Here is a 26993-nt window from a genome sequence, read left to right on the forward strand (position 1 = left end):
CGGGCTCCCCACTGAGCCAGGAGCCAGATGTGGGCCTCGATCCCAGGACTTTGGGATCGTCACCTGAGCCGAAGGCAGACGCTTAACCATCTGAGCCACCCAGGCGCCCCTAGATTTTGGATTTTAAACAACTTCATGGGTCAAAAGCAATGCCCACAATTCTTTCAGGGATTTTTTTCTCTAGACCTAGTATCAGATACTTAAGAACAGGCATTATCTGGCTTCTGTGGCTTTACAGTTAATCATTCCAGGAAACCTTTTGTCTAGCTGAATGGATCTACAGACCCCATCTTAATCCTTTCAGAAGTCTAAAAACGGGTGTGATGGCCATACACTTGATTTAGTCTTTGTCCTAAAGCTTCCTGGTAGAGAGCAATAATGACCACAAATTCCTTCAGTTGCTGTCTGCACGCCTCTTTGCATTGCCATTGCCAATCCTCCCATCAAGAGACAGACATCAGTTTTTCACCCTTTCCATCTGGGTTTAGCCAGGTGCCTTTCTCTCTGCAGTGGTACATTAGCAAAAGTGATGAAAGCAGAGACTTGAGGTGGGTTAGCCCTCTCTTGCTGAACTTAGGAACCCTCTGCCTTATGGGAAGAAGGCTGCTGGAAACTGAGAGACCAGATGGAGCAGAGAGCAGCAATTTCAGCTGAGGTTTCCTTAGATCACTCAGCTTGTCATGCCAGTGAAACTCTCTTAGAACATAGAGCCCCAGCTCCAGCTGAACTAGTCCAGACCAGAAGAGCTGCCCAGTTAACCCACAGAATCATGAGAAATAATAAATGCTTGTTGTTTGAAGCCATTATGTTTGGGAGTGGTTTGTTATATGCAGCAACAGCTAACTGATACAGGCTGGATCTTAATGGCAGCATCATGGTTTTTTTCTGAGTCTTCCCATACTCATTAAATTCGTGCAGATGGAAAGGTGGTCAAAGGTTAAGATATACATGAACTTCTGAATAGTGAAGAGTAGCTCTCTCTGGGCTGGATGCTCTTGGGCCCAGAAGGAGCAAGACTGAAAGACTGCAGAAAGGAGGACTGGAGAAGTGGCTTGTGGATGGATCCATGGGAGCAGGCATTGGTGTGCGTATATTTGTGTTTTCCATCAATAACCATCAGGGCGCATCCACCTCAGAGGCAATCCACTAGGGGGATACACTAACTCATTCAGGGGATGTCAGGCAGCCTCTGATCAACTTTCTGCTACTACCTCTGAATGTCTTACCTGTCAGAAGCAGGAACCATGGCTAAGATCTCAATAAGGTCCCATCTTTTGCGGAGACCAATCTACCACTCAGAGGCAGGTTGATTATATCAGACCCTATCTACCCTGGAGGGGGACTTGATTTGTCTTAACTGGGATTGATATATATTCTAGGCATGGGTTTGCTTTTGCTGCCCAGGCACCCCAGTGCTTGCTCAGTGGCCCCAGGAACAAAGTGGTTATAGTGGAGACATGTTCTTCCCTTTCCAACATTGATTTCACTACTGCCTCTGCTGATTGCCCAACCTGCCAACAGTGGACACGAATACTAAGCTCCTGGAATAAATTCCCTGGGAACCAGCTGGCTACCTGGAGGCATGTGGACCTCTCTGGATGCTTTCCCATCATGGAGGGGCAATGCTTTGTCCACAGGGGGATAGAAACATCTTCTGGGTTTGGATTTGCCTGTCTTCTCTGCCAGCACCCCTTGTCATAGGCTTATAGGATATTTCATCCATCACCATGGTGTCCTCCATAAAATGTGGAATGTCAACAAGGGGACATATTTTATGGTGAAGTGAATATGACAATAGGCTCATACATAATTCCTGGTCTTAACAAGTAGCTTCAGTTACTTGACAGAGCAGCAAAAGGATCTGCTGAAGACTCAGTTGCACACTAGCTGGGGGACAACACCTGTGCCGTTGGGGCTCTATCCTACGCATAGAGTACATGGGCCCACCCCTAACAGTTGCAAGGCTAAGCCAAGAAGATAAGTAGAGGCAGACATCCATATGTCTAAATATTTTTAAAGTTATAAATCAGGTTTGGAGAGCTTGGGTGGCTCAGTGGGTTAAGTGTCCAGCTCTTGGTTTCAGCTCAGGTCATGATCTCAGGGTCGTGGGATCGAGTCCCATGTCGGGCTCTGCACTCAGCGTGGAGTCTGCTGGAGATTATCTCCCTCACTCTCTCCCTCTGCTCCTCCCCCTGCTTATGCGTGCTCTCTCATGCTCTCTAAAATACATAAATAAAATCTTAAAAGGAAAAAGTTATAAATCAGGCTAACAGTCAAATACAATATGTTCTGCCTTCCCATCTCCATAATGAATGGGAACAAATTTGAATTTAGAGCTTTTGGATCTCTGTCGTGCCAGGCAAGGTGGCTCCCAGCTATAGCCTATGGACTAGCCCCTTCCCTTTCCAACCACTATCTTTTCATAAATTTGTATAGAAATCCAAACCAGCATGTCTCAAACTCTGTTCACATACCCTGCAAACAGCCAGCCCACAGCCATTCCAAGAGCCTCAGGTGTGTATGCTGACGGCAGTGGCTCAGACCTAGGTAAGAGGCCTGTGTAGGCTCTGGAAGTGAGCAGGGAATTCCAGGGCCCTGGGCATCCAGAGAGTGGCCTGGGGGTGTGTGGGCTCCAGGTTGTTACACCCCCTTGGCCCAGACTCCTCAACCCATGAGGGTGTTCCCACAGGAGAAACAGGGCAGGGCCTCAGAAGTTCAGGGCACAACTCAGGGGCCTTTTTGCCTGGGTCTAAAAAGTATATATATGCCTTACCTCATACCTGTCAGAATGGCTATTATCAAAAAGATGAGAAATAAGAAGTGTTGGCGAGGATGTGGAGGAAAGGGAATGCTTGTGAGCTCTGGATGGGAATGTAAATTGGTGCACCCACTATGGAAAACAGTATGGAGATTCCTTAAAAAAACAGTATGGAGTTTCCTTTAAAAAATTAAAAATAGAACTACCCTATGATCCAGCAATTCCACTTCTGAGTATTTATCCAAAGAAAATAAAAACACTAATTCAAAAAGAGATATGCGTCCCTGTGTTCACTGCAGCATTATTTACAATAGCCAAGACATGGATGCAAACCAAGTGGTCATTGATAAGATGAGTGGATAAGGAAGATATGGTATATATCATGGAATACTACTCAGCCATAGAAAAGAAGGAAATCTTTTCATTTGTGACAACGTGGATGGACCAAGAGGGTATTCTGCTAATGAAAGAAATCAGAGAAAGACAAATACCATATGATTTCACTGATATGAGGAATCTAAAAATCAAAACACAGGAACAAACAAAACAAAACAGAAACGGACTCATAGTTACAGAGTACAAGCTGGTGGGTGCCAGAGGGGAGGGGGGTTGGGGACAGGAAAAATAAGTGAAGGGGATTAAGAGGTACAAACTTCCAGTTATAAAATAAGTCACAGGGCTATAACGTTATAGCATAGAGAATATAGTCAATAATACAATAACTGTATGATGACAGATGCTAACTAGACCTATCTTGGTGATCATTCACATTGTATAAAAATATCAAATCACTATCTTGCATACCCAAAATATAAAATATTGTATGTCGATTATAATTCAATTAAAAAATGTAAAAAAAAAAACATTAAAAAAAGATACACCTCAAACCAGTGGCCAATATATGGTGTCTTCTTCTCCTTAGTGTGGATGCATGGATGCGGAAACCACGAGATGAAGAATGAAATAGCCCCCTCACTATTACAAATGATAACCTGCTTGAATACTTTTTGCTTCCCATCTCCCATGACCTTGAGTTTGGGGTTGAGAAGGCCCTAGTGCTCACAGAGGAATGTTTTCATCAAAATGCATGGTCATGGCTTCACTGAATTAGCAGCTGAAACTGCCTCCTGGAGGTTCAGAAAGAGAGAAGTGGGGGGTGGCAGATGAGCACATATCAAAGTTGGTTGGCTCCCTCATTTTCCTTAGTCACACACTTGTACCTGTACTGCCCTGATTTTACTCCCGAGGGCACCTGGACCAGCTCTGAGTCACCCTCAGTGTGGGGCCGGCACTGTTTGTCCCAAAGCAATGGCATAACTCTAGTAGTTTCTCTCCATGTTAATGCACCCACAGTTTCCCGGCCTCAAGCCAAAGCTACTACCCTATACCTTGCACCGACCCTCCACCCATGGGGTGTTTCACAATTTTCCCCTTCCATGGTGTTTCCCCTCTAGAGTTAGTTCAGCATATTGGTAAAAACCAGGACCTCAGCCATAATTTGTTTCTAAATATTTAGCAATTCCCACTGAGATTTCCTCTTTAGGTTGTGCATTATTTGGAAGTATATGTCTCAATTTCCAAATCAATAAAGGTTTCTGGCACGAGCGTGTGCATGCGTGTGTGTGATTTTAACTGCACTGCATTGTGTGGCTAGAGAATGTGGTCTGTAAACTATTGTTTTGTTTTGGGTTTTTTTGAGATTTCTTTTTGGTACAGTAAATGGTCCATTTTGTAAATATTCATTTGTGTGCCTAAAAATAATGCCAACTCTCAATCTTTGGGATATATATATGTATATGTTTATATATGTCTGTGTATGTATACCGACATTTGACCAGTTGTTAATTGGGTTGTTCAATTCTACTAAACCCTAGAATTTTGTCTACTTGAAATTATTATTATGTTAAAATCTCCAAAATACTTGGACACTTGCCGATTTCTCCTTATGAGTCTGTTTTTTGAGATTCTCTTATAAGGGGACAGATGATTTCCTGATTGCTGTCTATTCTTGTAAGAGTGTTCCTTTTATCATTATAAAAGATTACTCTTTATTCCTGTTTAAATTCATTGTCTAAAATTCTATTTTGTCTGATTTGGTATTGCTCTACAGCTTTATTTTAGTTAGCTGTTTGCCTACTAATTATGTTTTCATCTCTTCATGTTTAACCTTATTGTGTCCTTTCTGTTTTGTTATATTTGCTTTTCAGTGTACCTGACAAAGATCATAGAGCTCATTTTAAAAATCCAAATATAGGGGCGCCTGGGTGGCTCAGTTGGTTAAGCGACTGCCTTCGGCTCAGGTCATGATCCTGGAGTCCTGGGATCAAGTCCTGCATGGGGGGGGATTCCTGCTCAGCAGGAAGTCTGCTTCTCCCTCTGACCCTCCCCCCATGTGCTCTCTCTCTCTCTGTCTCTCATTCTCGCTCTCTCAAATAAATAAATAAAATCTTTAAAAATCCAAATATATAGGCTGTCTTTTATATATGAATTTAGTCCTCATATTTATCATGATTTCTAAAGTAGTTGGGCATATTTCTAACATTTTTTTTGGAGTTTCTGATACCCATACTTATTTTTAAAAGATTTTATTTATTTATTTGAGAGAGAGAGCATGAGCGTTGGGGGGCGGGGGGGTCGGGGAGAGGGAGAAGCAGGCTCCTCCCTGAGCATGGAGCCCGATGTGGGACTCGATCCCAGGCCCCCGGGATCATGATCTGAGCCGAAGGCAGACGCTTAACCGACTGAGCCACCCAGGCCCCCACTCATGCTTTTTTTTTTCTTTTTTTTACTTCCCTCAGTCCCTACTGCTTTTCTGCCTTTGTTGGATTAAGAAAAAAATGTTTTTCCTTCTCCTTACTTCTCTATTTATGTGGAAGATATGCACCTTTGTCTATGTTTTTAATTATTACCCTTACATTCTTTTTTTTTAAATTAGTTTCAGAGGTAGAATTGAGTGATTCATCAGTTGCATACAACACCCAGTGCTCATTCCATCAGGTGCCCTCCTTCCTGCCCATCACCCAGTGACCCCATCCTCCCACCTCCCTCTCCTCCAGCAACCCTGTTTGTTCCCTATAGTTAAGAGTCTCTTATGGTCACTTTCTGCAGATGATATGATACTTTATGTGGAAAACCCAAAAGACTCCACCCCAAAACTAGAGCTCATACAGGAATTCAGTAAAGTGGCAGGATATAAAATCAATGCACAGAAATCAGTTGCATTTCTATACACCAACAACAAGACAGAAGAAAGAGAAATTAAAGAGTCGATCCCATGTGCAATTGCACCCAAAACCATAAGATACCTAGAAATAAATCATGCAGAAGAATTAAACTGGACCGTTTCCTTACACCACACACAAAAATAGACTCCAAATGGTTGAAAGACTAAATGTGAGACAGGAGTCCATCCAAATCCTAAAGGAGAACACAGGCAGCAACCTCTTTTACCTCAGCCACAGCAACTTCTTCCTAGAAACATCGCCAAGGCAAGGGAAGCAAGGGCAAAAATGAACTATTGGGACTTCATCAAGATAAAAAGCTTTTGCACAGAAAAGGAAACAGTCAACAAAACCAAAAGACAACTGACAGAATGGGAGAAGTTATTTGCAAATGACATATCAGATAAAGAGCTAGTATCCAAAATCTATAAAGAAATTATCAAACTCAACACCCAAAGAACAAATAATCCAGTCAAGAAATGGGCAGAAGACATGAACAGACATTTCTGCAAAGAAGACATCCAAATGGCCAACAGAGGGCACCTGGGTGGCTCAGTTGGTTAAGCGACTGCCTTCGGCTCAGGTCATGATCCTGGAGTCCCCGGATCGAGTCCCGCATCGGGCTCCCTGCTCAGCGGGGAGTCTGCTTCTCCCTCTGACCCTTCCCCCTCTCATGTGCCCTCTCTCTCTCTCTCTTATTCTTGCTCTCTCAAATAAATAAATAAATAAAATCTAAAAACAAAAAACAAAAAACAAATGGCCAACAGATACATGAAAAAGTGCTCCATATCACTCGGCATCAGGGAAAAACAAGTCAAAACCACAATGAGATGCCACTTCACACCAGTCAGAATGGCTAAAATTAACAAGTCAGGAAACGACAGATGCTGGCGAGGATGCGGAGACAGGGGAATCTTCCTACACTGTTGGTGGGAATGCAACTGGTGCAGCCACTCTGGAAAACAGTACGGAGTTTCCTCAAAAAGTTGAAAATGGAGCTACCCTACAACCCAGCAATTGCACTACTGGGTATTTACCCCAAAGATACAAATGTAGGGATCCAAAGGGGTACATGCACCCAGATGTTTATAGCAGCCATGTCCACAATAGCCAAACTATGGAAAGAGCCTAGATGTCCATCAACAGATGAATAAATAAAGAAGATGTGGTCTGTATATACAATGGAATATTATGCAGCCATCAAAAACGAAATCTTGCCATTTGCAACAACGTGGATGGAACTAGAGGGTATTATGCTAAGCGAAATAAGTCAATCAGAGAAGAACAATTATCATATGATCTCACTGATATGTGGAATTTGAGAAACAAGACAGAGTATCATAGGGGAAGAGAAGAAAAAATGAAACAAAAAGAAACCAGAGAGGGAGACAAACCATAAGAGACTCTTAATCTCAGGAAACAAACTGAGGGTTGCCGGAGTGGAGGGGGGTGGGAGGGATGGGGTGGCTGGGTGATGGACGCTGGGGAGGGTGTGTGCTATGGTGAGCGCTGTGAATTGTGTTAAGACTGTTGAATCACAGACCTGTACCTCTGAAACAAATAATACATTATATGTTAATTAAAAAAAGGGTCTCATGGTTTGTTTCTCTCTCTCTGTTTTCGTCTTACTTGATTTTTCCTTCCCTTCCTCTATACTCATCTGTTTTGTTTCTTAAATTCCACATATGAGTGAAATCATATGGTATTTGTCTTTCTCTGACTTATTTTGTTTAGCACAATACCCTCTAGTTTTTTTTTTAAAGATTTTATTTATTTATTTAATTGACAGAGAGAGAGAGAGAGAGAGAGACAGTGAGAGAGGGAACACAAGCAGGGGGAGTGGGTGAGGGAGAAGCAGGCTTCCCGCCGAGCAGGGAGCCCGATGTGGGGCTCGATCCCAGGACCCTGGGATCATGACCTGAGCCGAAGGCAGTCACTTAACGACTGAGCCACCCAGGTGTCCCCATACTCTTACATTCTTAACACACATACTTATCTTTAATTTTTCCCATCAAAATCTAATGGTGACTCATCAAAACACCTCTCCTCCTTTTCTGAGCAAGACAAGAATCTTGGCACTTTTTTTTTTTTTTACTATATTCCAAACTTTCCCTCTCCATATCTTATGCTCTTGTTTTCTGATATTTAAATTTATAAATATTTACATATCATCCAGTATTTATAACAATAATTATTTAGACACATCAGTTTATTTTATTGATTTTTTTAAGTAGGCTCCATGCCCAGTGTGGGGCTTGAACTCACAACCCTGAGATCTAGAGTCCCATGCTCTACCAACTGAGCCAGTCATATGCCCCTGTTTTACTGATTTCTAATCTTACTGTATCTCACTGCATTCCACTAACTTCCTTCTGGGTATATTTTCCTTCACTCAAGTCCATCTTTTGACGGATGTTTCAGAGTGGATCTGGGGGCTGAAAAGCCCCTTTTATACTTTGCACGTTTGAAAATGCCTATTTCACCTCACTCTTAAAGTTATATGTAGGATTCTAAATTGACAATTACTTTCCCCTGGCGCTCCCCAGGTCTCTAGGAGTTTCCAAGATATACTTGCAGTGCCTTCTGACCTCTCGTTGGTAATAAACAGGCTGCTTCCAGTCTGGACAACATTCCCTTGTTAGAAATCTCATAGTATTTGTCTCCTTTTCTGGTAATTTTCCATTTTCCATTTGAACCCTTGCTCTTTTGCAGCTTCACCACAATAGGTTGATTTGTTTTTATTTTTCCTGCTCAGAACTTGGTGTGTGCTTTTTTTTTTTTTAAGATTTTATTTATTTATTTTGAGAGAGAGAGGGGTGGGGAGGGGCAGATGGAGAGGGAAAGAGAGAATCTCAAGCAGATTCCCCACTGAGGATGGAGCCCAAGATCGGGGCTTGATCTCATGACTCCAAGATCATGACCTGAGCCAAAATCAGGAGTTGTATGCTTAACTGACTGAGCCACCCAGATGCCCCTGGTGTGTGCTTTTCAAGTGGAGGATGCATCCTCCTTTCGTTAATTCTGGGAAATTCTTAGCCATTAACTCTTTGGATATTGCGACCCACCACTTTTGCTATTCTTTTCTGATAGAATTCCCATTTCACGACTTCTGGACTTTCTCACTTAACCTTCATGCCCCTTAACCTACTGTCATTTTTTCCCCAGAGTTCTTTAACTCTCTATCTGGCATTTTGGGGAATTTCTTCAGATCTGTCTTCTGTCTCCAGTTCATGAAGTCTCTTTTCAGCTAAGTCCAAATTGTTTTTAATCTCTCCACTGGCTTTCATTTTAATGCTTTTTTCCACTTAGGGACTTTCCATTGAAATCTTTTTCACATCTGCCCGTCATTTTTCTGTAATGTTCTGGCTTTGTTTTAAGGATTGAGTGTGACTTTACTATCTTTGAAAGACGCAAACATACTCATTTTATTATTTATTTTTTTGAAATATTTTTAAAAAATTTTTATTGTTGTGTTAATCACCATACATCATTAGTTTTTGATGTAGTGTTCCATGATTCATTGTTTGTGCATAACACTCAGTGCTCCACGCAGAACGTGCCCTCTTTAATACCCATCACCAGGCTAACCCATCCCCCCAAACCCCTCCCCTCTAGAAACCTCAGTTTGTTTTTCAGTCCACCGTCTCTCATGGTTCGTCTCCCCCTCCGACTTACTCCCCTTCATTCTTCCCCTCCTGCTATCTTCTTCTTTTTTTTTCTTCACATATATTGCATTATTTGTTTCAGAAGTACTGATCTGTGATTCAACAGTCTTGCACAATTCACAGCGCTCACCATAGCACATACCCTCCCCAATGTCTGTCACCCAGCCACCCCATCCCTCCCACCCCCCACCACTCAGCAACACTCAGTTTGTTTCCTGAGGTTAAAAATTCCTCATATCAGCGAGGTCATATGATACATGTCTTTCTCTGATTGACTTATTTCACTCAGCATAACACTCTCCAGTTCCATCCATGTCATTGCAAATGGCAATATCTCATTCCTTTTGATGGCTGCATAATATTCCATTGTGTATATATACCACATCTTCTTTATCCATTCATCTGTTGATGGACATCTTGGCTCTTTCCGCAGTTTGGCTATTGTGGACATTGCTGCTATAAACATTGGGGTGCACGTACCCCTTCGGATCCCTACATTTGTATCTTTGGGGTAAATACCCAGTAGTGCAATTGCTGGATCATATGGTAGCTCTATTTTCAACTGTTTGAGGAACCTCCATACTGTTTTCCAGAGTGGTTGCACCAGCTTGCATTCCCACCAACAGTGTAGGAGGGTTCCCCTTTCTCCACATCCCCACCAACATCTGTCGTTTCCTGACTTAATTCTAGCCATTCTGACGGGTGTGAGGTGGTATCTCATCGAGGTTTTGATTTGGATTTCCCTGATGCCGAGCGATGTGGAGCACTTTTTCATGTGTCTGTTGGCCATTTGGATGTCTTCTTTGGAAAATTGTCTGTTCATGTCTTCTGCCCATTTCTTGATTGGATTATTTGTTCTTTGGGTGTTGAGTTTGATAAGTTCTTTATAGATTTTGGATACTAGCCCTTTATCTGATATGTCATTTGCAAATATTTTCTCCCATTCTGTCGGTTGTCTTCTGGTTTTGTGGACTGTTTCTTTTGCTGTGCAAAAGCTTTTTATCTTGATGAAATCCCAATAGTTCATTTTTGCCCTTGTTTCCCTTGCCTCTGGCGATGTGTCTAGGAAGAAGTTGCTGCGGCTGAGGTCGAAGAGGTTGCTACCTGTGTTCTCCTTTAGGATTTGGATGGACTCCTGTCTCACGTTTAGGTCTTTCAACCATTTGGAGTCTATTTTTGTGTGTGGTGTAAGGAAATGGTCCAGTTTCATTCTTCTGCATGTGGCTGTCCAATTTTCCCAACACCATTTGTTGAAGAGACTGTCTTTATTCCATTGGACATTCTTTCCTGCTTTGTCAAAGATTAGTTGACCATAGAGTTGAGGGTCCATTTCTGGGCTCTCTATTCTGTTCCATTGATCTATGTGTCTGTTTTTGTGCCAGTACCATACTGTCTGGATGATGACAGCTTTGTAATAGAGCTGGAAGTCTGGAATTGTGATGCCGCCAGCTTTGCTTTTCTTTTTCAATATTCCTCTGGCTATTTGGGGTCTCTTCTGGTTCCATACAAATTTTAGGATTATTTGTTCCATTTCTTTGAAAAAAGTGGATGGTATTTTGATGGGGATTGCATTGAATGTGCAGATTGCTCTAGGTAGCATTGACATCTTCACAATGTTTGTTCTTCCAATCCATGAGCATGGAACGTTTTTCCATTTCTTTGTGTCTTCTTCAGTTTCTTTCATGAGTATTTTATAGTTTTCTGAGTACAGATCCTTTGCCTCTTTGGTTAAATTTATTCCTAGGTATCTTATGGTTTTGGATGCAATTGTAAATGGGATCGACTCCTTGATTTGTCTCTCTTCTGTCTTGTTGGTGTATAGGAATGCCACTGATTTCTGTGCATTGAGTTTATATCCTGCTACTTTACTGAATTCCTGTATGAGTTCTAGCAGTTTTGGGGTGGAGTCTTTTGGGTTTTCCACATACAGTATTATATCATCTGCAAAGAGTGAGAGTTTGACTTCCTCTTTGCCGATTTGGATGCCTTTGATTTCTTTTTGTTGTCTGATTGCTGTGGCTAGGACTTCTAATACTATGTTGAATAGCAGTGGTGAGAGTAGACATCCCTGCTGCGTTCCTGACCTAAGGGGAAAAGCTCTCAGTTTTTCCCCATTGAGAATGATATTGGCTGTAGTTTTTTCATAGATGGCTTTTATGATATTGAGGTATGTACCCTCTATCCCTATACTCTGAAGAGTTTTGATCAAGAAAGGATGCTGTACTTTGTCAAATGCTTTTGCTGCATCTATTGAGAGGATCATATGACTCTTGTTCTTTCTTTTGTTAATGTATTGTATCACGTTGATTGATTTGCAGATGTTGAACCAACCTGGCAGCCCAGGGATAAATCCCACTTGATCGTGGTGAATAATCCTTTTAATGTACTGTTAGATCCTATTGGCTAGTATTTTGGTGAGAATTTTTGCATCCATGTTCAAGGATATTGGTCTGTAATTCTCCTTTTTGATGGGATCTTTGTCTGGTTTTGGGATCAAGGTAATGCTGGCCTCATAAAATGAGTTTGGAAGTTTTCCTTCCATTTCTATTTTTTGGAACAGTTTCAGGAGAATAGGTATTAATTCTTCTTTAAATGTTTGAAAGAATTCCCCTGGGAAGCCATCTGGCCCTGGGCTTTTGTTTGTTGGGAGATTTTTGATGACTGCTTCAATTTCCTTAGTGGTTATAGGTCTGTTCATGTTTTCTACTTCTTCCTGGTTCAGTTTTGGTAGTTGATACATCTCTAGGAATGCACCCATTTCTTCCAGGTTATCTAATTGGCTGGCATAGAGTTGCTCATAATATGTTCTTATAATTGTTTGTATTTCTTTGGTGTTGGTTGTGATCTCTCCTCTTTCATTCATGGTTTTGTTGATTTGGGTCATTTCTCTTTTCTTTTTGATAAGTCTGGCCAGCGGTTTATCAATCTTGTTAATTCTTTCAAAGAATCAGCTCCTAGTTTCGTTGATCTGTTCTACTGTTCTTTTGGTTTCTATTTCATTGATTTCTGTTCTGATCTTTATGATTTCTCTTCTCCTGCTGGGTTTAGGCTTTATTTGCTGTTCTTTCTCTAGCTCCTTTAGGTGTAGGGTTGGGTTGTGTATTTGAGACCTTTCTTGTTTCTTGAGAAAGGCTTGTATTGCTATATACTTTCCTCTCAGGACTGCCTTTGCTGTATCCCAAAGATTTTGAACAGTTGTGTTTTCATTTTCATTGGTTTCCATGAATTTTTTTAATTCTTCTTTAATTTCCTGGTTGACCCATTCATTCTTCAGTAGGATGCTCTTTGGCCTCCATGTATTTGAGTTCTTTCCGACTTTCCTCTTGTGATTGAGTTCTAGTTTCAAAGCACTGTGGTCTGAAAATATGCAAGGAATAATCTCAACCTTTTGGTATCGGTTGAGACCTGATTTGTGACCTAGGATGTGATCGATTCCGGAGAATGTTCCATGGGCACTAGAGAAGAATGTGTATTCTGTTGCTTTGGGATGGAATGTTCTGAATACATCTGTGAAGTCCATTTGGTCCAGTGTTTCATTTAAAGTCTTTATTTCCTTGTTGATCTTTTGCTTAGATGATCTGTCCATTTCAGTCAGGGGGCTGTTAAAGTCCCCCACTATTATTGTATTGTTGTCAGTGTGTTTCTTTGCTTTTGTTATTAATTGCCTTATAAAAGTGGCTGCTCCCTTGTTAGGGGCATAGATGTTTACAATTGGTAGATCTTGGGGCGCCTGGGTGGCTCAGTCCGTTAAGCGACTGCCTTCGGCTCAGGTCATGATCCCAGAGTCCTGGGATCGAGCCCCACGTTAGGCTCCCTGCTCAGTGGATAGCCTGCTTCTCCCTCTCCCTCTGCCTGCCGCTCTGCCTACTTGTGCTCTCTCTCTCTCTGTCAAATAAATAAATAAAATCTTAAAAAAAAAAAAACAATTGGTAGTTCTTCTTGTTGGATAGACCCTTTAAGTAAGATATAGTGTCCTTCTTCATCTCTTATTACAGTCTTTGTTTTAAAATCTAACTTGTCTGATATAAGAATTGCCACCCCAGCTTTCTTTTGGTGTCCATTAGCATGGTAAATGGTTTTCCACCCCCTCACTTTCAATCTGGGGGTGTCTTTGGGTCTAAAATGAGTGTCTTGCAGACAGCATATTGATGGGTCTTGTTTTTTAATCCAGTCTGATAGCCTGTGTCTTTTGATTGGGGCATTTAGCCCATTTACATTCAGGGTAACTATTGAAAGATATGAATTTAGTGCCATTGTATTGCCTGTAAGGCGACTGTGACTGTATATTGTCTGTGTTCCTTTCTGATCTATGCTGCTTTTAGGCTCTCTCTTTGCTTAGAGGACCTCTTTCAATATTTCTTGTAGGGCTGGTTTTGTGTTTGCAAATTCCTTTAGTTTTTGTTTGTCCTGGAAGCTTTTTACCTCTCCTATTTTCAATGACAGGCTTGCTGGATATAGTATTCTTGGCTGCATATTTTTCTCATTTAGTGCTCTAAAGATATCATGCCAGTCCTTTCTGGCCTGCCAGGTCTCTGTGGATAGGTCTGTTGCCAATCTAATGTTTCTACCATTGTAGGTTACATATCTCTTCTCCCGAGCGCTTTCAGGATTTTCTCTTTGTCTCTGAGACTCGTAAGTTTTACTATTAGATGTCGGGGTGTTGACCTATTTTTATTGATTTTGAGAGGGGTTCTCTGTGCCTCCTGGATTTTGATGCCTGTTTCCTTCCCCACATTAGGGAAGTTCTCTGCTATAATTTGCTCCAATATTCCTTCTGCCCCTCTCTCTCTTTCTTCTTCTTCTGGGATCCCAATTATTCTAATGTTGTTTCGTCTTATCGTATCGCTTATCTCTCGAATTCTGCCCTCGTGATCCTGTAGTTGTTTCTCTCTCTTTTTCTCAGCCTCTTTATTTTCCATCATTTGGTCTTCTATATCGCTGATTCTCTCTTCTGCCTCATTTATCCTGGCAGTTAGTGCTTCCATTTTTGATTGCACCTCATTAATAGCCTTTTTGATTTCGACTTGGTTAGGTTTTAGTTCTTTTATTTCTCCAGAAAGGTTTCTCTAATAACTTCCACGCTTTTTTCAAGCCCAGCTAGTATCTTTAAAGTCATGATTCTGAACTCTAGGTCTGACATCGTACTAATGTCAGTATTGAGGCAGACGGTACTACCTCTTGTTCTTTTTGCTGAGGTAATTTTTTTCGTCTTGTCATTTTGTCCAGAGGAGAATAGATGAATAAGAGAACAAAATGCTAACAGGTTAACAACGTCCCCAGCAAATATACTCTATACAAATCAGAAAAGACCTGAAACCAGGGGAAAAGAAAGGGAAAGAAAGAAAAAAGAAAGAGGAAAAAAAAAAGATAAAAACAAACAAAAACAGAACAAAACAAAAAAAAAAAAACAATATGATCAAATATGATCAGGCTAGTGCATAGATCAGTGCCACACACTGGATTTTGGGTGTATTTTGGTCTGTTAGAAGAAAGTGCCTCCTAAAATTTTAAAGGAAGAAAGACTTATATATGTACAAAATAAGGGTTGATACAATGAAGGGATGGAAGATGACTGTAAAGATGAAACTTCTAAAAGGTTTTATAAACGGAATTGATAAGAAGTTGTTTGAAAGAAGAAAGAAGACGATTTAAAAAAAAAGAAAAAAGAAAAGAAAAAAAATGGGAGAGACTGTGATCAGGCAGGAGACTAGAACAAAGCCATACACTAGTGATTTAGGGTATATTTTGATCTGTTAGAAGAAACTGTGTCTCAGAATTTTAAAGAGAGAAGAACTTATATATATATGCCAAAAATAAGGGTAACTACTATGAAAGGATAAAATATGACTCTAAAAATGAAAAATAAAAAATGTTTTTTTAAAAAAGGGATTGATAAGATGTTGGTTGAAAAAGGGAAAAAGAAAAATTAAAAAAAAAACAGTTTAAAAAATTAAGTTTGAAAAACTAATGAATCATGGTAAAAAAGCCATGAATTCTATGTGCAGTATTCCCCTAGCGCTGGAGTTCTCCCGTTCTCCTTGATCGGTAAACTTGGTCTTGGCTTGCTGGCTGTTCGTGCTGATCTTCTGGGGGAGGGGCCTGTTGCCGTGGTTCCCAAACGTCTTTGCCGGAGGCAGAATTGCCCCGCCCTTGTCGGTCCGGGCTAAGCAAGCTGCTCCGGTTTGCTCTCAGGAGCTTTTGTTCCCTGCAAGCTCTCGGTACAGCTTTGGAGGACCAGGGTGAAAATGGTGGCCTCCCACTCTCTGCCTGGAGGAGCTGAGAACTTGGGGCCCCACTCCTCAGTGCGCCCCCAGAGAAAAGCAGTCAATCACTCCCGTGTCCCTGGTCTCCGGCCGCACTCCGTGCTCACCCAGCCCGTGACCGAGCGTTTGTATCTCTGGCACCCGACCCCGTGTGGAGTCTCCAAACCCAGCAGATCCCTGCGGTGCGCTTCTGCGCCGCTCCTCCTGGGGGAGGAAGGGGAGTCTCCCCGGCTCTGCCGCTTGTTGGGTCCCTGCTGGAGGAGCAGTGGCCCAACTGGGCCGCGGATCACAGTTTATGGCAACCCCGAGCTGAGAGCCCTCACCTCGGCTCCGTCTCTGCAGCCGGCTTCCCCGCTCCGATACCTGGGAGCTCTGGCGCACTCAGGCACCCCCGGTCTTTCTGTGACCCCGAGGGTCCTGAGACCACACTGTCCCGGGAGGATTCCACCCCCCGCTTAGCCACTGGAGCGACGTCCCTCAGCGGAGCCGACTTCTAAAAGGTCCGATTTTGTGCTCCGCGGCTCTAGCACTTGCCAGAAGCGGCCAACGGAGTCCCCCTCCCCCGCCGTCTATCCTCCCGAATATCGCCTCGGATTCACTTCTCCGCACATCCTACCTTCCAGTAAGTGGTCGCTTCTCTGTTCAGAGTTGTTGCTACTCTCTTCTTCGATCTCCTGTTGAGTTCTAGGTGTTCAGAATGGTTTGATCCCTATTCAGCTGAATTCCTGTGACCAGACGAAGTCCAGGTCTCCTACTCCTCCGCCATCTTGCTCCACCCATTTTTTTTGAAATATTTTATTTATTTATTTGAGAGAGAGAGAGACAGAGATAGCGAGAGACCACAAGCTGGGAGGAGAGGGAGAAGCAGGCTCCCCACTGAGTGGTGAGCCTGACACAGAGCTCAATCTCAGGACTCTGGGATTCATGACCTGAACTGAAGACAGACGTTTAAGTCACTGAGCTACCCAGGTGCCCCTATTTGAATTTTTAAAAAGTAATCTCTATGCCCAATGTGGGACTCAAACTCACAGAGATCAAGAGTCACATGCTCTACTGACTGAGCCAGCAAGGCACCCCTAAAGTTATGTTTTAAGTGGGTATTACAGTGCTACTGAAATGATACTAAAAAGAAAGAAAGAAAGAAAAGAAATGATACTGATTTTTGTAGGTGGATCTTATCCATACTCATTTTAAAGTCTGTTCCAAATTGTCTTACCATTTCTAGTTCACAATTTGTTGCATCTGCTAGCTAGCTCTCATGGTGTTGGGTTTCCTTATACACTTTACAGTATTTATCTAGGAGTTTATTTTTGGAAGAGTATCTCTTTGGGTGTTCCTTCTTGTGGGAGCCCCATTATTATCCTGGCTTATGAATATGTCATATTATGGTGTCTTTTAATTCTTCTAATTTATTTTTATTTTTTAAAAAAGATTTTATTTATTTATTTGACAGAGAGAGAAAGAGCACAAGCAGGGGGAGTGGCAGGCAGAGGGAGAGGGAGAAGCAGGCTCCTTGAGATCATGACCTGAGCCAAAGGCAGATGTCTAACCAGCTGAGCCACTGAGGCACGCCCAATTTTTTTTATTTTTAAAGTTTATTTATTTTTAGTAATTTCTATACCCAATGTGGGGCTCGAACTCATAACCCCAGAATCAAGAGTCACATGCTCTTCAGATTGAGCCTGCCAGGTGCCCCTATAGTTGCCTCTTTTGGAGTTACTTGGGATCCACCTGTTTTGAATCAGTTTTTTTTTTTTTAAAGATTTTATTTATTTATTTGAGACAGAGAGAATGAGAGAGAGAGAGCACATGAGAGGGGGGAGGGTCAGAGGGAGAAGCAGACTCCCTGCTGAGCAGGGAGCCCGATGCTGGACTCGATCCGGGGACTCCAGGATCATGACCTAAGCCGAAGGCAGTTGCTTAACCAACTGAGCCACCCAGGCGCCCGAATCAGTTTTTATGTTAGTTTTTCAGCTAGGGCTTTTGGCAGGTGTGCATTGCAAACTCAAGTTTATTAATCAAAGAAATTTATGTAGTTGGCTTTACAGATAAAAGGGTGAGGTCAAAATTCAAGCCCTGCCTTAGATAAAAGGTATTTCAAGGGGTGCCTGGGTGGCTCAGACGTTAAGCATCTGCCTTTGGCTCAGGTCATGATCCCAGCGTCCTGGGATCGAGCCCCGCATCGGGATCTCTGCTCTGCGGAAAGCCTGCTTCTCCCTCTCCCACTCCCCCTGCTTGTGTTCCTGCTCTCCGCTATCTCTCTCTGTCAAATAAATAAATAAAATCTTTAAAAAAAAAAAGGTATTTCAAGGGAATCAGTGTACGTTAAGCCACCCAAGTCCAAGTGGCAAAGTCTCTTCTGGGTGTGGCAGGGACTGCTGGGGTCTTCCTATTCATTCTCCCTTTGTGTTTTCATAATAGTCTGTCAATATACTCAGGGCCTCAGTAAATTCAGAGGAAAGACCACATTTCCCAGCCTATCGTAAAGGTTGGGGTGGTCACGTGACACAATTCTGGCCAATGAGATGTCAGCGGAAGTCACCTGCTAATGAGGGGCAGATGCAACTCCCAGTCTCTGCTTTTTCGACTTTGTCCTTTCCCATCAGGCCCCCTCACAATGTGGAGTTGATGGCTCCAACGTCAGCAGTCCTTCTGTAAGCCTGAGGATGAGCCTCATCCTAGGAATACCAGAGAACCGGGAGCTAAAGGAACAGAGTCCTGGGTGTTGTAAAGCTGCCAGCCTGGCTCTGAATTACCTTCCTCTAGATTTTTTGTTATACAAGCTAAATCAGATTTTTCTTTCTTTCTTCCTTTCTTTTTCTTTCTTTCTTTCTTTCTTTCTTTCTTTCTTTCTTTCTTTCTTTCTTTCTTTTTCTTTCTTTCTTTCGTTCTTTCTTTCTTTCTTTTTTTTAAGATTTTATTTATTTATTTTAGAGAGAGAGAGAGAACACAAGCAAGGAGAGCAGAGAGGGAGAAGCAGACTCCCTGCCCAGCAGGGAGCCCGATGTGGGACTCGATCCCAGGACCCCGAGATCATGACCCCAGCCAAGGCACATGCCCAACCACCTGAGCCACCCAGGTGCCCCCCAAGCTAAATAAGATTTCTGAGTTATTCATGCTACGCTTTTGAGAGTCTCTGTTTCTTGGAGATTTCAATTCCTAACAGATACTCAGTGTATCTCCTTCCTGTTATCCAGGATATGAACAGCGTGGCTGGGGGTCCAGCAGCTTTCTTGTAAGTGCCTGAATGCTGGAAGGAGCTCAGGCTCCTGAGGTCATGTATGTAGGCTAAGACCAGGTATATACAACACTGAATATGGGGCAGCTTAGCCCTCGTTTACTTAATCTATCCTAGATAAAGGAGTGTGGTCAGAAGCTCCCAGAGCTTTACCTATGCTTAAATCTGAAGACCAAAGCAGAGCCCCACTTCAGCTTACCTCCTCTGTTTGGTCCTTCTGCTGCTCTCAGGCCTGGGACCTTACAACACTGCCACCAAATAGCCAACTAAACCCTATGGTATCAGGTAACCTGAGGTTTGCACAATGCCACCTGGTTGAATGAAACACCTTTATAAAATGTAAAGATCGAAAGTACACTCACAGTGAACTGCAAACAAGCTCTACACACTGGTCACCTGGCTACCTGGGTCTTTATGGAGCCTCCAAATTAGCTACTGGGCCAACACAACTGGGTAAGTATTCTCAGGGGAGTCAGATTATAGGCCGACAGTACTAGTAGGGTGTCCTTTGGAGTGAGAGGTCATTCTGTTCCTTGGCACAGCAGTTCTAGAGAAGTTGGGAGCCAGTGGGGGTGCACTGGGTAATGGATGAATGGCTCTAAGCACAGATGGAAGCCTCTTATGCAGCTTTGGTGATAATTGTACTGGTTCACTTAATACCATGCTCCCTCTCTGGAAGGAGAATGTCAGGTCCAGGGGATAAAAAACTACATCTAAACCATCTCTGCCCTTGGTTTCTGTCTGGGCCAGTGGCACAGGGCAGAAGAGAGCTGCCCAAGTAAGTCTGGGCTCTGAGAAACCAGATTTTCTTAAGTTGTCTGAGAGATAGGAGTAGAACCTGGAGTCAGTGGTATATGGACAGCAGAGGATTTATGAATTGACGAGGTAGTTTATAAATATTCCCAATCCAGACAATGGACCTGAAATTCATGGGCACAATGGTATAAAGACTGTGTGGTCCCACAGCACAAAACTGGAGGTGGGTGAGAGACCTGCATGCGCTGGTTGGGGTGTTAGATCTGGTTCCCTGGCTAATGATTAGAGCCACATGGTAGATGGCACTAGGGTAATCCCATTTAAAAATGTGTGTGGCCCTAGGTGCCCCAAGAGTCTGTTTCTTGATTTGTCTCTCTCCCCCTTTTTGTTCCCTTTGCTCATTTGTTTTGTTTCTTAAGTTCCACATATGAGTGAAATCATATGGTATTTGTCTTTCTCTGACTGACTTATTTTTTTTTAAGATTTTATTCATTTGACAGAGAGAGACACAGCGAGAGAGGGAACATAAGCAAAGGGAGTGGGAGAGGGAGAAGCAGGCCTCCCGCGGAGCAGGGAGCCCGATGCGGGGCTCAATCCCAGGACCCTGGGACCATGACCTGAGCCGAAGGCAGACACTTAACGGTTGAGCCACCCATGCACCCCTCTGACTGACTTATTTTGCTTGGCATAATACCCTCTGGCTCCATCCCTGTCATTGCAAATGGCAAGATTCCATTCTTTGTTATGGCTGAGTAATATTCCATTGTAGATCTGTACCACATCATCTTTATCCATTCATCAATTAATGGACACTCTGGTTGCTTCCATATCTTGGCTAGTGTAGATAATGCTGCTATAGACATAGGGGTACATGTGTCCCTTTGAATTAGTGTTTTTGTATTCTTTGGGTAAATACCTAGTGGTGCAATTACTCAATTGTAGGGTAGTTCTATTTTTAACTTTTTGAAGACCCTCCATCCTCTTTTCTACAGTGGCTTCCAGTTTGCATTCCCACCAACAGTGCAAGGGAGTTCCTTTTTCTCCACAAACACCTGTTGTTTCTTGTGTTGTAAGACAGTCCCCTTTATAAAAGCCAGATAGTTCAAGTTCATATATACAAAGTGTACTTATTTATGGAGACAGTTCAATTCCCCTCACACTTTTTCATGGATGGACCACACTGATTAGAGAAAGATCACTAAGAAACTGCATTAACTTGGCAACATAAAGATGGAATAATTTACAAATGAAATTTTTACAGGTCACTTAGCCATGAAATATGGCTAAAACTACTGCTGTTGATGAAGCTCTAGGGCCAGTGCCAGGTACATGACTCAGAAAACAATAGAGGGGTGCCTGGGTGGCTCAGATGGTTAAGCGTCTGCCTTCAGCTCAGGTCATGGTCCCAGGGTCCTGGGATCAAGCCCCACATCAGGCTCCTGGCTCAGCGGGGAGCCTGCTTCTCCCTCTCTCTCTGCCTCTCTCCCTGCTCATGCTCTCTCTCTCTGTCTGTATCTCTATGTCTCAAATGAATTAAAAAAAAAAAGAAAACAATAGAAATTGTGGAAGGGGTTTCAGAATTTAAGGAGCATTTTATTGTTTTCAGAAGTGAGGAAACTGTGTTCATATTTATGGTAAAAATATTGACCACTGGGAATTTGTGATCATAACTCCTAACCAAGGAAAAAAATGGATACCCATTGGTAGAAAACTGAAATGAAATTTGGTTAATTTCCAGATAGTGGTTCCTGGACCAGAATTCTGTGATATTAATATTTGGTCACCTCCCCTGAGGTCCAAACCCACAGATTCCCAGATCCCAAATTCTGATGTGGAAATGTCAGATCCTCACAAAATTTCAAGAGCTGATATGTCTTATTCCTAGAACCTTCCATTCTTCTTCCATTGCTAAGATATTGGAAGAGGAGAAATGCAAGAAGAGTCCAAAGACAGCCATTGGTGAATAGCTTTGATTTCTACACTGACCAATTTTGAAGCTTATGACTGTTTTGTGGGGAGGACACAGTGTATCAGGCTACTGTTGCTACAAAAATGCTGTATAACAAACAGCCCCAAACTCAGTGGCATAAAACAGTAAGCACTGGAGTGCCTGGGAGCCTCAGTCATTAAGCATCTGCCTTCGGCCCAGGTCATGATCTCAGAGTCCTGAGATCAAGCCCCGAATCAGGCTGGCAAGGAGTCTGCTTCTCCCTCTTCCTCTGCCCCTCCCCCCCACTCATGCTCCCTCTATCTGTCTCTCTCAAATAAATAAATAAATAAATAAATAAATAAATAAATAAATCTTTAAAAAAAACCTGTAAGCATTAATTATCACACCCACGTTCACAGGTCAGTGGGGCAGCTGGAGCAGCTCTGCTCATGTGTCTCTCGTGTTTCTGGAACCAGGGCATCTTTTTCTCATGACAATGGTAGCAGCCCAGCAATGTGAGTAGACACATGTAACATGGCAGAAGTCCCGGGCTCATTCTCGCACACCCTCACTTCTGCCCCTACTCCACTGGCCAATCCCAACACCAGCAGAGTGGGGTAGGATACTCCACCTCCAGTGGGAGGAACTGCAGGTACAGGTCACAGAGGGTGAATAACTGAGAACAATAATGCGATCTACTATATGTGGTCTGTTCGTCAGCAGTTGAGTTTAAGGAGGTACACATAACCCCACTCTCTAGACTTAGGGCACTGCTGAGAGCACGAAAAAGTTGAAGACTGAAAGTGTACATTTGATTTAGCAACGCGAAGGTCACGGGGATCTTAGCAGAAGCCATTTTTGTGACACCGTGGAGCAGGATCTGTAACAGAGATATTGAGGCCGGTGTGGCTGGTGGACGGATGGTGGCAATGAGTGCAGACAGCTCTTCAGAGAAATCTGGCTTCAAAAGGAGGGAGGAGATTAGTGGCTAAAGGAAAAACTGGGGAGAATTTTTCTTTTCTTAATGATATGTGAACATATTTATTTATTTTTATTAAAGATTCTTATTTTATTTATTTGTCAGAGAGGAAGAGAGAGAGAGCACAGGCAGGGGGAGCAGCAAAGGGAGAGAGAAGCAGGCTCCTCACTGAGCAAGGAGCCCGATGTGGGACTCGATCCCAGGACCCTGGGATCATGACCTGAGCTGAAGGCAGACGCTTAACGACTGAGTCACCCAGGCGCCCCTGTGTGAACATGTTTTAAACATTGCCTATAAGGGTCCAGGAGAGAGGGTGACCTTTACCAGAAGCCAGGGGAGTCTGGCTCCCCGGTGTCGCTGAGGATCCAAGCTCGTGCTGTTTTCCTCCTCCATTGTCCTTGCTACTGTCTGTCTTTGTGGCAGAAAGACGTGGGCTGCAGCTCCTCTAATGCGGAGAGTGGGGCAGGCACTCTTCCTCTTACCTGTCTCACTCACATCCCGGAACACACTTCCTCCAAGCTCCTTCCCAGCCCCAGCCCCAGCCCCAGCCCCAGGCCAAGCTGTAGAAGTGTGTGGTACAGAGACAGAAGCCTAATGTTTCAAATCCCCTTCCTAAGAGTGGATGTTCCAAGCTAGGACTCTGTATTGGTCAGGGCTCACCAGAAAAAACAGAACCAGAAACCCATAGGAGATGCAGATACCTTTATCTCTCTGTAGATAGACTCATTACAAGGAGTAATGTCTTCTGTGATTATTGATGCTGAGAAGTCTCATGATTGGCAGTCGGCAAGCTGGAGACCCAGGAGAGCTGATGGGGGAGCTCCAGTCCAAGTCTGAAGGCCTGAGACCCAGGAGAACCGGTGGTGGAAGTTCCAGTCTGAGTCTGAGTCTGAAGGCGGGAGAGGATTGCTGTCCCAGCTTGTAGACAGCCAGAGAGAGGAAATACCCTTTCACTCAGCCTTTTTGTTCTATTCAGGCCTTCAACAGACTGAAGCCCACCCACATCTGCTTGCCTCAGTCCATGGATTCAGCTGTGAATCTCATACGGAAATACCCCACCAGACACAATATTTTAACACCCAGTGGCCTTAGTCAAGTTGACACATAAAAGTAAGTCAACGCAGATTCCAAACAATCCCAGGCATTCTGAGCCAAGGTTAGAACTGGTGGTGCTGGCTTTCAAGGGGAAATGGTGTTGTGGGAAATCTGGAGTCGGTATCCCCACGCGGGTCTTTCTTTGTTTCTGAGGAAGATGTCTTTCCTTGTTTACTCTAGAAATGAGTATTAGTGGGGAGTCTAGAATGATGTTCTTGAGATCAGGGCCACTGAGCTCTTGTGCTCTGTTGCTCAGCCCAAGGACATGCTTTTTCTGTGTGTCGTGTAATGCCACACACAGCCCCAGAGGTATATTCAGATACAATTACACCTGAAGAGAGAGGGAGAATGTGCACAGAAGACAGCACGTAAAGATGTTTTGATGGAATTACAGAACGGTGTGAAGAAGTGAATGAAATGACATTAAAGAGGGGCGCCTGGGTCGTTCAGTTGGTTAAGCGACTGCCTTTGGCTCAGCTCATCATCCTGAGTCCTGGGATCGAGTCCCACATCGGGCTCCCTGCTCAGCAGGGAGTCTGCTTCTCCCTCTGACCCTCTTCCCTCTCATGCTCTCTATCTCTCATTCTCTCTCTCTCAAATAAATAAAAATAAAAGTCTTTAATAAAAAAAAAGAAATGACATTAAAGAGACTTTAGAATCTTACAGATGTTAGTGAATTAAGTATAAATAAGTGGATAGTATTTACTCATGTGTCAAGCACTGTTCTAAGTGCTTTACTTGTAATAACCTTTAATATTCTCAACAGCTTTGTGAATGAGGCCCTATTATCATGATCACTTTACAGATGAAATAATTGAAGCTCAGAGAAGTTAAAGGACTTGCCCAAGGTCACACAGCTACAAGGGAGACCAGGAGTTTGGCTCCAGAGTCTATGCTTTTATCCTCCCGATTACCTTAATTTACCTCTCCTTAATAAAATGAAAGAAACGCAAATTCCTCTCAAGCAGTGAGGAAATTAGATGAGATCTTTGAGGATGAAAGGCACAGCACAGGGAATATAGTCCATGGTATTGTAATAGCATTGCATGGTGACAGGTGGTGGCTACACTGGTGGTGAGCATGGCATAAGGTAGAGACTTGTGGAATCACTGTGTTGTATGCCTGAGACTAGTGCAACACCGTGTGTCAACTACACCTCAAGAAAAAGAAAAGAAAAAAAATGAGCTGCAATCTTGGTGAGAGTGAAGACTTCAGTATACTCAATTTTTTTCTAGTTTTTTTCTTTTTTAATTTTCTATTTTTTTCAGTATACTCAAATTTAATGAAAGGATTAAATAATGGTGTAGTGTGGACTTAAAGGGATAGGTCCTATGAGGTTTCCCTAATTATAGGATACGGATTTGCAAGTCCCAGCTGGCTGAGTGTTTATTTAAATCAGGGAGTGGTGAGGGGGCGCCTGGGTGGCTCAGTTGGTTAAGCGACTGCCTTCGGCTCAGGTCATGATCCTGGAGTCCCGGGATCGAGTCCCACATCGGGCTCCCTGCTCAGCAGGGAGTCTGCTTCTCCCTCTGACCCTCCCCCCTCTCATGTGCTCTCTCTCTCTCTCTCTCTCTCATTCTCGCTCTCTCAAATAAATAAATAAAATCTTAAAAAAAAAATCAGGGAGCGGTGAAACCTCGGATCCCAGTGAAAAATTTCCAGCTGGTAAACAACTCAGCCTACTGAGATGGTAACCCTATTATTTCTGGGGAGAGTGAACTAGTTTTCTTAGTAATGAAGTTTATTTTAATTCCTGGGTAGTTCAGAGTTAAATACAGAAATGAAATAATGAAATAAATCACACCCATTGTATTCAAATTATATTTTTGGTGCCATACTCAGGAATAATTTGTATGTTAGTAAGCAATGGGGTTATTGATTCTAGACTTGTGGTATTTATTTATTTATTTCAAAGATTTTTATTTATTTTGAGAGAGAGAGAGAGCACGAACAGGAGGAGGGGCAGGGGGAGAGGGAGAAGCAGGTTCTCTGCTGAGCAGGGAGCCCAACATGGGGCTTGATCCCAGGACTCTGGGATCATGACCTGAACCGAAGGCAGACGCTTAACCCAGGCGCCCCTAGACTTGTGAGATTTAAGAGAAATGTATGAGACTGAATTAAGTTTATAAAGTGACAAGACGTTTTAAGAGAACTTGAGATTTACTGTATTTTAACCCGTTTAGTTGATTAGGGTTTTCCTGCATAAAGTACTTAGAGACGTTTTGCTTGTCTGATCAGAAGTGCTTAAAAGAGAGAAAAAAAGGAATAGAAATATATTACCCTTCAGAATGCAACTACAGGCGGTCACTGCCTTACAATGGTTTGACTTAACAATTTTTTGACTTTACGGTGGTACAAAAGCAATATGCACTCAGTAGAAATCATACTCCAAATTTTGAATTTTGATCTTTGCCTGGGCCAGCAATATGCAATACAACGCTCTCTTGTGATGCTGGGCCGCAGCAACTCCCAGTCGGCCACCTGATTGTGAGGGTAAACAACCAGTAACCTATAATCATTCTGTACCTATACAGCCATTCCGAGTTTCACTCTCAGTACAGTAGTCAATAAATTACAGGAGATATTCCACATTCTGTTATAAAAGAGGCTTTGTGTTAGATGATTTTGCCCAACTGTAGGCTAATACAAGTGTTCTGAGGATGTTTAAGTTCACCTAGGCTGAACTATGATGTTCAGTAGGTTAGGTACATTACATGCATTTTTGACTTATGATATTTTCAATTTACGATGGGCTTACTGGATGGAACCCCATTGTATGTTGAGGAAAATCCGTAGAAATGTTTTAGGGAATTCAATTAAATAAGATTGTTGTGGAAAAGAAGACTATCTGACCATCCAAAGAGCTGGACTTCCCTTGTACAGTGGGACATCTCCTATAGCTTGTTGTAGGGTTGTTGCCAGGAGCTGGCTTCCCAGCCTGGGTCTACATTCCCCAGGCCCAGGAGCCAGCTGTCATCAGTGGAAGGGAGTAGAAGTTATGTGTCCCCTTCGGGACAAAGAGGCCAGATATCCGGCTTGTCTTTCCCATGAGTTTCTTTCTATGGAGTGGTGACTTTAGAACTCACAT

This window comes from Eumetopias jubatus, unplaced genomic scaffold, assembly GCF_037043125.1.
Source record: "Eumetopias jubatus isolate StellerSeaLion01/CBP00866 unplaced genomic scaffold, mEumJub1_p1.0 scaffold_10, whole genome shotgun sequence".
NCBI lineage: Eukaryota > Metazoa > Chordata > Mammalia > Carnivora > Otariidae > Eumetopias > Eumetopias jubatus.